Below are 12,844 nucleotides of genomic sequence, written 5' to 3'. Positions count from 1 at the left end.
CGCACGACCTGAAAGCGGACGTCTCCGCGGACTCGGGCTCCGTCGTTGACTCGCCTCTGCCTATGCCGCAAGCTGCTCGCGGCGACAGCCGCACCAAGCCGGCCTCGCCTTCACCTCCAAGCTGCTTCGTTGACCCGCCGCGGCCACTGTGCCAAACTGGCCTCGCCTTGCTCTGCCTCAAGTCGCCTCGGCGGCCTTGTTTTCTCACTCGCGGTCATCATCTCCGCATGCTGCATCTGTTGAGCCGCCGCTGGAGAAGCCGCTCCTGTTAGAGCCGTCGCTGCCTTGGGCCGCACCTTCACTCGCCGCCCCGCACCTGCATCCTGTTGCAGAAAAGTCGCCGGCCCCAGCAAACGCCCTCTTTACTTCAGCTGACCTCCGCCGCCGGGTTGAGCCGGCTCTGCCGCCACAAGTCGCCGCCACCAAGTTGCCTCGCCAGCGCGTCGATCCACACGGCCTCGCCTCGTTTCCAAACTGTGCGAGCTACATCCTCGCAGACGAGTCGACCCCACGCGGACCGAGATGCCGGTCCGCCTCCACTCTGGCCGCGCCGCAAGCCGCCTCCGTTACCTGCCTCAACTGCAGCGGGGGAGAGCCGCCGGCCGCTCCGCTGCCCTCCGCCTCCGGCCAAGCGCTGGCTCCGCCAAGTCCCACGCGGGTCACCTTCCGCCGCGGAAGCACATATATACTGGAGATATTTGAGGATTGATAATTGATGTCTACGAGAAGAAAATTCCATTTGCTTTGGCCGTTCTAAGCAGCCGACCCTGCTAAGTCGCCATCCCGAGCTGCCGTCTGTGGAACCACCCGGACCTGATCACTACTCATGGCCGCCTCCAGTTCAGCGCCGCACAACTCCGCCCGGCGCTCTTCTGATGTTGAGCCTTGCTCCACGGTTGCCCGAGCGCGTGAACAGTTCCGTCGCTGACAAGTCGCCGGACGCCTCAAGTCGCCTCCTACCACCACCATCACTGCTTCGCTGATGGCAAGCCGCTTCTGCTGCCGCACAGTGGCTCGCCTCCGAGCGCCTCATCAGCTTGGTTCCGTTTCCGAGCCGCCCGCAGGGCCGCGTTCCCGCTTGGGTCCTCCTCTGACCCGTGTTTCGTCTGAACCAATCATCATTGTCGCCGCTGCAAGCCGCCCTTGTTGAATCGCCACTGCTATCATGACCGGTTCTGCCTCTGCTCCGTGGGTTTCACTGCTGCTATTTGCATCAGCTGAATGAAGTTTGATCAGATATTGGGATGGTACATTGAGTGCTTGGTAGAGACCAAGATATTTGTTATCATGTTGACGCTGGATAAGCCACAACGTGCAGTTATTCGTGGACGTCTTGATTATCGGTTGTCCAAAGCAAAACAGGTGATATCCATCAAAGTTTATTTTATTAACACATATTTCTTTCATTAAAGAACAATTACTTGGTCTATGATAATTTTTTGCAGGACCATTATTCCTTACAAAAAGTGTCACGAAAGGGGCGTGAATAGATATTATTTTTGCATTAGCGCTCGTCCTGCGCAAGTTGCCACCCCCGCTACGTCAACACACGCGACTGACTCATTGTCCGAGCCCATGGCCGACTTGCCTGCATCCAAGCCGTTTCCAACACCGCGGCCGACTCTCGTTCGCACCGGCTTACCACGCCGCTGCCAACTCTTCCCGTCCGCACTGGCTTACAATGTTGCGTCCGACTTATTTGTCTGCTCCCGCGACCGACTCAGCCGTGATTGATTTCAGCTTCACCATGGTGATCATCAACTCCGCGGTGGATAATTAGTGGCCTGACATATCAGGTGAAATCCATCCAGTATATTTTTATATTACATATTGTTTTCTTTAAAAGAGCAATTACTCTGACTTGCAAGTTTTCTAATGCAGGACAAGTCATCTACTACAAAAGGGACTATTATATCACTGAGCTGTTGAATGGCTCATGCCGGTTTATATAGCTGGTCAAATATGGAGAATCTCAAGAAAACTTCTTGAGTCGCCTTGAGACTCGGGGGCTACAATGACATGACTTAGTAAATGATTGCGAGTTTAAAGCAGATCCAAGAATTCCTGGTCATTGGAGGAAAAAATAACCCGACCCCGGAGACTACTGCTATATTGATAAAAATTTAAAGGCCATCAGGAAATTTCCGGGTCAAAATGAAGAATGCCGGTTTAAAATCCGGTTCAAGGGAAATCTGTTCTCGCACAAAGCTCTGAAATCTGGTTTAAAATTCCGGCTCAAGAAGAATATTATGTCTCGCAAAGTTCGAGTTCTTAGAAAAAATTAAAGGTTGCCAAAGAGAACTTGTTGCCATGATGCACAGTTCAAACATGGGTATCCGATCTGGCTTACACGCCTTATTACAAATCACTTGGAGACTTGATGCCCGAGTTCCAGGGACCAAAGAGAGTTTGATGCACAGCACAGCTCAAACATAGGTACCCACTAAGCACAGCTCAGAAATATGTCACTTGGGGGCTTCCTGTTCAAACATAGGTGTATTCATCAAAGAGGACATAGCGTTACTACCCTCTTGACCAGGTTATCTTGTTCAAACATAGGTGTATTCACTAAAGAGGACATAACCTTTCTGGGTCATCCTACCTGTATACCAGCTGCTTCAACTCCATCAGGTAATCCTGATTAACCCGTCGAACTCTTAACAATCAATATTTTACGGTGTATTCACCAAAGATCCTGATCTTGTTAAGGTTAAAACGCCAGTTTGTCATGTGAGAGCACGGTTTACAGATAGTCAGGATAGATCCAGGCTTCATAAGCCGCTTTCCTTGAAACTTGGGTAAATCGGCCTGTGATGTGTGTTGCTACTCTGACCCCGCGTACTCCCGATAAGTCTATCTTTAAATAAGACCTGAACTTATCTGGGTTCAAATGTTGATTGGGTACTGTGAGTGCCGGCTCACGGAAAGCGCGTACCTTCCTGTGGCCATGGGCTAGTTTCATTGAAGTATTCTGTCATCATACACATACATCATCATACATTGCATCATACACATACATCATCATATATTGCATCATCATTACGTCATCATAGCATGCATCATATATATAGATATACTGGTTTATTTGCAGGAACCGGTTTTCAAAATAGGTTATATTATTCAAATCTTTAATAGCCAACATGGCTAGATTTTTATTATGGTTATCAATAACCAATATTATGATTAAGGTTTTCAAAGTTGCTTCAGCGCAATGGCTGGCATTTATCAAATGGATATGATTTATTCTACAATGGAAGGAATAGTCCCGAGTTGCTGCAGGCTTATGACCCGCGACTTGGGGGCTACATTATTCAAAGTTGAGATTACATCAAATATGCAAGTCCCATGTCACTGCCAGCATGCACCATGGCACTTGGGGGCTAATGGAAAGTCATTTTTTGCTCACCTTATTAAAGACCCGACTCATCACATCATAATGAGCCGACCCTTGGGGGCTGCTAATTGCTCCTGTCAAAAATTCAAAGTATACAAGTTTTAATCCAATATTGAAGGATCCATTGCTCAGTTGGTAGAGGACAAGGCTCTTAACCTTGTGGACGTGGGTTCAATCCCCATGGTGGGAGTTACATCATATGATGTTATTTTCAATGAAGTTCCAGCTCAATATTATCTTACTGAGCCGGCCCTTGGGGGCTACACATTGTTGTTCAAGTCTACATGATCATATTTACAAAGTCTCTGCTCATTACTGCATAATGACCCGTCCCTTGGGGGCTACACTGGTTGAAGTTTTTATGAGCATAGGGCAATTTCAAGTCCCAGGTTGCTGCAAGCATGACAACCCGGCACTTGGGAGCTACATATGTGGAATACTCAGTTCTGACTAGTGATTAAGATGAACAACATGGATTTCTTCAAAGTGGTAATATTTAAGCAAGTCTTAACTCATCACTTTTCTCTGCTCAAGACTTAGGGGTTACAGGTAATATGGATATGAGGGAGAGAAATCTTCAAAATTCTCAATTTTGACCCGCCGTCGGCAACAATTATGATTCGGCATCATCTGTTTATAACCCGGCAATTTTGGTAATCATAAATTGGCAAGATCTACATTTTCAAGCCGGCTGAAGATCAGATGAGTATTTTAAGACCAATATTTTTAAGCATTGCGAGCTGAGTCAAATGAATTATTCTTCACAATTTTTCTCTGTGAGAAACCAACGTCAGCAAATTGATTATGAAGTTGGCTTATTGACCTGAATTTTCTAGAAGAAGGAAATGACAGGGACGAAAGGATGTTCAGGTGTCGTCTTACAAGAATATTTAACCCAGAGCACAACCTATTAAATTTGGTCTTGTGTTTTGTTTACAGGACCAGTTTAACATGGATAAATCCAAGCTAAACTGGGGGCTAATGTCGGGGATATACCCCGCGGTATGACCCGGCTGGGACTTGGCGTTTCATTGGTAATCCGCCGGAGGATTGGCGACTTACGAGTCTGGCGGCTCACTGGTCTGACGACTCACGAGCCTGGTGACACAGGGATGGCCCCGACGGCGGGTCATATAGAGGACTAGGCCCAAGGCCCAGAAGGCCGGCTCATGTTATGGTGGGCTGGCTTAAGGGAAAGCGTAAGGAATATTCCCTTACAAAGGAAGCAAGACTAGCACTCCACTTGTAATAAAGTAATCCTAATCCTACTTGGACTAGTCATTTAACCCTCCCCTTCAACTTATATAGGGAGGGCTAGGGCACCCCAAGAGGGACAAGTTGAATAATCTCTAGGCTAGACACAACTAGGAGAGCCGGTTTACGACGACTCCCTCATGAACATAATGAGACCTAGCCACAAACAGCATGTAGGTTTGTTTCCGGATGATGTTTCTCGGGGCCCGAAGCTGTCTAAACCCTTGTCTTGTGTTGCGTCTCTCGATTCCGATCAACCCCTCTCAAGCTACCACATAGATGCGTTGGCCTCACGACTAAAGTCCTCACACCAGGACATCTGCTGTGACAAATCCACGACAGGACCAATGAGGTCTTTGGGCCCCCGACCCAGGAGGAGGCGGCGATGGCGGCCGTGAGCCGACGCCTGCAGGGGAGGACGGACAAGATCCAGGCCTTCGCCCAGGCCGAGGTTGAGCAGACGCGGGAGTTGGAGCGCGCGGTGCTTGTAAGTTCTCCCTTGTCTATTCTTTCTTTCGGTTGCTTCTTCTGTGTGGGGGCGCGCTAGCGCACCCACTGGGTGTAGCCCCCAAGATTCGGGCCAACTGCGTAGCAGTTGGGTCGAATCTTAAACTGTTGTCTTGTGCTGATCATTGTTGCTCGCAGCAACTAGATACCTACCACGTCAGCGTCTTCAACCAGCTCCTAGACAAGAACCAGCAGCTCAAGGAGCAGCTTGCCGCCAAGGAGGAGGAGCTCCGCGTTGCGGCAGGTATTTTTTCTTTTGCGTGCTCTTTTTAGTGGGGGCGCTCTAGCGCACCCACTAGGTGTAGCCCCCGAGATTTGGGCCAACCGCGTAGCAGTTGGGTCGAATCTTAAAGTGATCCTTTGTTTCTGAATCTTCCCTTTGCGGCCGAGGTGCTGTCTCTGAAGACCCGGCTGTTTCGGCCGGCTTCCATTACGACCGGCTTATTGCCGATGCCGGCCGGCTTGAGGCCGAGGTGGCGGAGGCGGAGGCGACGGGAGCCCGACAGGCACTCGATGAAGCCAGCCGGCTGCAGGAGCAGCTGGCGGGCGATAAGAGCCGTCTTGAGGCCGAGGTGGAACGCCTCAAGGCGGAAGCCGCCGAGGTTGTGGAGGCGCAACAGGCCCTTGCCGAGGTGGACCAGCAACGCGGCACGCCGGCCGATGACAAGGGCCAGCTCCAGGCCGAGGTGGAGCGCCTAAAGGGGCTGGTGCCTGCGGCGGTGGATACCTGTCAAGGGGAGACCTGCCGTCGTGAGGCGTCCGAGAAGGTGACCGAGCCCAAGGACGCTGAGTTGAAGGCTGCCCTTGCCAAGGTGGCCGACTTGGAGAAGACGCTCCAGGAGCGTGACCGCACCATTGCCTAGGAGCGGCGTGGTACGTTGCTCGAAGCGCAGCACCTGGAAGAATCCTTCTCCAGTAAGTGCTCTTCTTGGGTTCTGCCGGGATGGGGTCCCGGCTTCTTGTCCTTAGTGATTTTTCCTGACTTGCTTCGCTTCCTAGTAGGGGCCTTCCAGGAGACGCGCCAGCTGGCGGAAGAAGCCATCCGCTTTCAACTTGACCCGCAGGGAGTCGTCGGCTCCGGAACTGACCCAGGTGGCTTGGACCTTCCCGGAGATCGTGACCACCGCCGAGGCTCATCCGCGAGTCTTGGGCGATCAGATGGGGTGGCTCTCTAAGGCCGGTGCAGCGATGACGGCAGCCCTGTGACCGGGCTCCGTTGCGTCGAACAGCTTCACGTGGCTGGCGTCGTGGTTGGAGGCGGGGCCGGATCGGCTCCACGAGTGGCGCGTTTCACCACCCGTGCCGGTGTCGAGATGGCGCTCAGGTTTGCGATTTCTTGGCATCCGGACCTGTCGCTGGAGGCGTTAATGGGCCAGCAAGCTGGCTCAGAGAATCAGCTTCGGGCGGAGGCTGGACGGATTGCTGCCCGGGCCAGCTACATTTCCGGGTTCGCCTTCCACGACGAGTTCCTGCCGGAGCGGGTAGAGGATGGTGGAGTCATGCCTGCTGATGACTACGACCTGCTTCTGCACGCCCCGAAAGGCAGCTCCAAGGATACGGACGTCTACGGCGATGCGGGTGCCGAGGAGGGAGACACCGGCACCTCGGCGGACCCGGAGGCCACCGAGGGGGAGCCGTCTGCCGCGTGACCCGGTGCTGGAGATGCCTGAGGATGCCTTGCTTTAAATTAGTACAAATTTATGTTAGGTAGCAGGTCCACCCACCCACTTGGGGTGCTTGGGTGTAATGAACTCTGGCCTTGGGCCCGTAATTTGAATTTGTGATGTGTATATTTCGTGGATGCCTGCGCTTTTGCTTTTCGTTTTCTGAGCCGTTTTCTTGCGACCTTCCCCTCCTGGACCTCCCCCCCCCGCGAGTCTGGCGACCGAGGCTCCGGTCCGTGACAAGGAGTTCGGCCTTTGATAGGAGCGTGCGATACTTAGGCTTTCAAAACGTTGAGCGCGAGCGAAACACCCACTAGGCCTGCTGGCGGCAATCCGGCGAAGCCGGTCGGCGTGCAGCCGGTCGTGCGGCAATGTTATAAGTGGTGGGGCTGGGTTGGTGAACCCAACAGTCCTTTGACTTAGTGTTCGTGGCGCGCTGGTGCCTTGGCCCGTTGTGCCTGCCAGCCGGCAACCGAAGCCGGTTCTGTGGACTAGGGCGAAGTGGAGAGCCGCGACAGCCTTAACGCATCAAGAACCACTAAGGAAGGCGGCGGGTGGTGACCAGGCCGGCCAGCCCCCGAGCCCCCGGGTCGAGCAAGTCGAACCGGTAGTCGGGTTGGTCCTAGAGGAAAATAATGCGTAAATGTAGGAGACACAAAAGCTTGGTTGAAAAGGGGCAGCCCCCGAGCATCGTTCGGGGACCCCATAGTTTTCATATGATTTCAAAAGGCAGCGATACATATGTGCACACAGCTAACTGTAAAATGGGCGGAGGAGTTCTGCATTCCACGGCTGTGTTGTTTCTTCGCCGGCGGTGTCTCTCTTGCGCTTGTTTGACTTGCGGGTGTCAATGAGGTAGTAGGCATTGTGATCGCACAAGGCCTTGCTGACGATGAATGGTCCCTCCCATGGAGGGGACAGCTTGTGCTGGCTGGCTTGCTGAGGACGAGGTCTCCCTCGCGAAATGCGAGGGGCTTGATTTTCTTGCTGTTGTAGTGCCTCAGGCCTTGCTGGTAGATGGCTGACCGGCTGAGCGCCAGGAGGCGTTCTTCTTCGAGTAGGTCTACGCCGTCCTCGCAGGCTTCTTTGGCTTCGGCTTCAGTGTACATCGCGACGTGCGGCGAGTATAACTTGACATCGGTCGGGATGACAGCTTTGGCTCCATAGACAACGAAGAACGGGGTGAACTCGGTCGACTGATTTGGCGTGGTGCGGAGGCTCTAAAGGACGGCCGCCAACTGCCTGGTGGGCGGATGAGCGGCTCGACAAGCCGCGGCTTGATGCCGGATAGGATGAGGCTGTTGGCCCGTTCGACCTGGCCGTTGGACTGCAGGTGTGCAACGGATGCCAGTCGAGGCGGATGCTGGAGACGGAGCAGTATTGCGCGAGCACGCCTTGGGCGAAGTTGGTGCCGTTGTCCGCGATGATGCTGTTTGGCATGCCGTAACGTACCGCGATGTCTTTGATGAACCGGATGTCCGTCGGCCCGTCCAGCTTCTTGATTGGCCATGCTTCAATCCATTTGCACTGGTGTGCATTGGTCCTAAACAAATGGTTTAAAACCCCTTTCTGCAACGCCATTTGGAACTGTCGCCAAGTGAGTGTGGGCGATAGGGGGGTCCATCCCACACGACCCAGAAACCGTCGGGGATATGCCCTCCTGGCACACACGCTCGACAAAATGAGGTTGTGTGCGACCGGCGAGCGCTCAAGTACAAAAATACATATAGTAGAGCTAAGAAAAATACAATTATATGGCGAAATTGCTTCTGGTCGCAAGTACATCCCACACAGTCAGTCACCGCTAAACTTTTTTGTTCGTATGTACATCCCACACAGTCGCTCCAAGGAAAACGTTTCCGTTCATAGGTACATCACACACAATTTTTCCCGTTAAATCGTTTGTGATAGCGTTGCCATTGCACACGATATTAATAATTTTATCATTTGCGTTATTGAATGCATTACACACGGTGCATAGAAGAAACTTTGTGGCAAAGGCTGTCCATCACACACACTTTTTATGTGGTAAACGTTTGCGCAAGGTGGCCTAATGCAAACAGTTTTCAAGAGAAAGTCGTGTATGTAGTGGAGATTGATCGCACACGTAGTGGATCCTAGAAACGTTTCTGATCTCCAAGTATATCGCAGATGTTTCGCTTTCGCAAACCGTGTGCACTGTAATCCCTAATTTAAAAATCACATGTTTTGAATTTGAAAGTAGGCAATCACTTATTTCATATCCAACTATGTTTATTACAAATATAGGTTCAACCATGAATCCATAATTCAATGCACAAGTACATATACTGAAGAACTACAGAAGCACCAAGTAAAGAATGATGAACCACAGTTGTACTAAAGACTGTAAAGAGAGAGGCGAAAGACATTCTGGTTGCTAGAGAAGGTGAAGCGAAATACCCATATTGTGCCCTCCTCCATGCGTAATGCGTGCACGACTCTAGGCCAACCCCTTTTGATGGCTGCTCATCCATCCTTCACTGTCTTCATTAGGACTTCTCGATGCTCATTGTAGTCTGGATGAAATACTTTAAACTTCATTGTGTGTTCACCAATCATGTACTTTGCGAGGTAATCTTGAGTGAACTGCTTCGGGAACCACTAGGAACGAAAAAGATTCAGACATTGTTGTCTAACAACTCATTACGGGCAGTAAAAAGAGAAGGCTGCAGAGTTTGTAGTTACCATCCTACAGCCTACTGTTGTGTTGGATAGAGCATAAACAAATAATTCGCTTGCCACCACTCGTATCTTTTTGCTAATAATCCTTCTCAGTTTCCTCACTTGATGCTTGTTCATCAATATCTCATTACCCCATACGCAAAAAGGGTCGATGCGTGGATCCTTGCCAAGGGCATATGTACCTACAAGCAACAAGTCAATATTAGAAGCTAACTAGTGGCCAGGCCTGGATCTATATGCACTACATTATGGAACGATGGGGGGAGTACAAGCCGAGGGATGAAGCTAACCTCGGCGGAAAATGGTGGCCACTCCCATTGTTGTCTTGCATAAGTAGTTGAAAGGCATGATGAGTACAACAATCTTAACATCAAACAAATATAGCAAAGGTAAACAACATCATCTCCAAATGATAGCATGAATGTGTTGGTTTCAGCATGCTATTAAAGCAGATATAAAATGGAAGGCAATGTTACTGACAGCAGGCTTAACATCCATCAAATATTGCAATTCAAACTGGTATTGTTGAAAATGAATAGAATGTAGGTAATGCTTAAACATTACACTGGATAAATGTGTAAAACTGAAATAAAGGGCATGTGTTAACTACACCAGGAATAACTGGAACCAAATATAGCCGTTCAAACTAGTATTGATTTAGTCGAGCGGCACAGTTCTGACTTGCACATAATGAACAACACATTGTGAATGACTAGAATAAACAAGGCATAAATGACCAGTATAAAAACCAAATATAGCCATTGAGAACTGGACAGAGTCTCACTGCAACTAACCTAACAAGAAAATACAGATAAACATGGCATATGCTTGAAAACTGGACAAATGCTCACTGCAACCAACCTAACAAGCAGATAAAGATAAACAAGGCATCTGCTTGATAACTGGACAAATGCTAAAAAAGCAACCTAACAACCAAATACAGATAAACAAGGCATCTGCTTGATAACTGGACAAATGTTAAAAAAGCAACCTAACAACCAAATACAGATAAACAAGGCATCTGCTTGATAACTGGACAAATACTCACTTCAACCAAACTAAGAACCAAATACAGATAAACAAGGCAACTGCTCGATAACTGAAAAAGTGCTCACTCCAACCAACCTAACAACCAAATACAGATAAACAAGGCATCTACTCACTATAAACTACCAAATATAGCCATTCGTGAAACTAAAGTGGACAATTCATACTTAAACATCACATAGACCTATTGAACAATACATTTTTGCATAATAATTAAACACGGCATAGTTAAAGCACCGCACGGCAAATGCTACTACAACAAAGGGTACGGGTTGGCAAGCTAGAAAAGGTAGGATTTGCTGATCGAATTTTGCCTCACATTTCATTGACGGGATCCTTCTAGTTGGAAGAGCAAAAACCCATGGTGTGCTCCCTGATGTCACAAATGGGTTGTTTCACCTTGGAATAACCTTTGTGGGTGCCCTCCCCGTGGTCGTGGTCGATGAGATCTGACTTGGCAATTGAGGATCCCAAGCCGCCGCCGTAGAACGTGTCCTTCAGAAGTGAAAAAATGGGCTTGATGGCATATAAAGCTCACAAATCCTTGACCACTTGGCGGAGCAGATCAGCAGCAGGGCCGTCAAAGAGATCGACGGTGGTTGAACCAGAGGGGTTGGTGATGGACCACTTAACCTGTGACATGGCCCGCATGAAGCCGTCAGTGTGGACGAGCTTGATGTCGTAGCCAGCTTTCCCGAGATACAGTAATACGCTAGCCGGCTGACATGAAGCCTTCGGCATGGCAACGTAGTCAACATCTTCGCCGGCTTCTGCGGCGACGTGTTGCTCCGGGATCGACAGGTCGGGGCGAATGGCCGCCACCTCGCCAACGTCCGCCGGAGAGGCCATGATAAATCTCTTCTTGGTCGAATGCTCGTCGGGAATGCTCGAACGACGACGGCTACTAAAATTTGGGTAAAGGAATGGATGCGGGGCGGGAGTGCCCAAGATCGCGCACGGTCCAATAAAAATATGCATGTATGATAATAAGGAAAAGTGGCGCGGATCCGCCGATTTTTGCAATGCTCAAGGCGGGTAGCTTGTTTTTTATATTTCTAGCTAGCTGGTCTATCGTACGCGGTTCGTCCTAATTTCCAAATAAAATTACCCGCCTTTAGCTTACACAGGTGGTGGTTTTACAACGCACTTGCATCACACACGGTTAAGCCAGTACCTCCACCCTTTTCTCGCGCTTGTGCGGTCGTGGTGATTTCAGCGCGCTTGCATCGCACACGGTTCAGCCAGTACCTCCACCCTTTTCTCGCGCTTGCGCAGTCATGGTGATTTCAGCGCACTTGCATCGCACACGGTTGAACCAGTACATCCACCTTAATTTGCTCGCACTTGCGCGGTCGTGGTGATTTCGGCGCACTTGCATCGCACACGGTTGAGCCAGTACCTCCACCTTAATTTGCTCGCGCTTGCGCGGTTGCGGTGATTCACATCACACTTGTATCACACACGGTTAAGATATTATACCCCGTGTCCGTTGAGGGTCATCAGAGTCTTTGCAGCAAAAAATAACGTTAGAGAGGGTCAAAGACAGCCGCACCAACATGTGGCCCAAATATATATGAGTGAAAAGGGTGGTCTATGATGTTCAAAATTCCAATGAACAACTTTGACCCCGCGGGCCCAAGGTATGGCACGTCGTTGAAGATTGATGAGAGGGGCCAGAAGTCAAGAACCACCTGGAAGTGGCCCAATATATGTACAGATATTGGGGACGTTTAAAACTTTAAATATACAATGCATAACTTTTGTGGCACCTGCCTCGCAAACCCAAAAGCACCCTAACAACCACCTAGCTAGGATATATATAATGACATAATGTCGTACCTAGCTAGGATGCTTGGCCCACCACCTCCCACTTCGTGTCAGCTGGGTGGATGCACGTAATGATCGATACATTGGTCATACATGCATGTCGCCATGACCTACCATAAGATAGACCAACGAATCTTTCGTTTGGTCAAATGACAGTTGTTGTTGTCGATAAACCGCTTGGGCCAATAGATTGTTGAACCATCATAAAAATCACACGAGAGGGACCACAAAACCAACACCTCTTTACATGCGGCCCAAAATGATGTACGTTGGGAAGGGGGATGTGTATTTTCAATATAGAATAATGTACAATTTAGATGTGGTGCCTACCTCTCGATACAGACAACAACCATGAAGGCAAGGTAGTTAAGGACAATATACGTACGCAGGGTTTGATGTAGGTCGAACCCAGCAATCCGAGCATTTGGGAGGGAATCCTGACAACGCA

The sequence above is a fragment of the Triticum urartu genome, chromosome 6 (genome assembly GCF_003073215.2).
Source record: "Triticum urartu cultivar G1812 chromosome 6, Tu2.1, whole genome shotgun sequence".
NCBI lineage: Eukaryota > Viridiplantae > Streptophyta > Magnoliopsida > Poales > Poaceae > Triticum > Triticum urartu.
Note: the sequence above shows the minus strand (reverse complement) of the source record.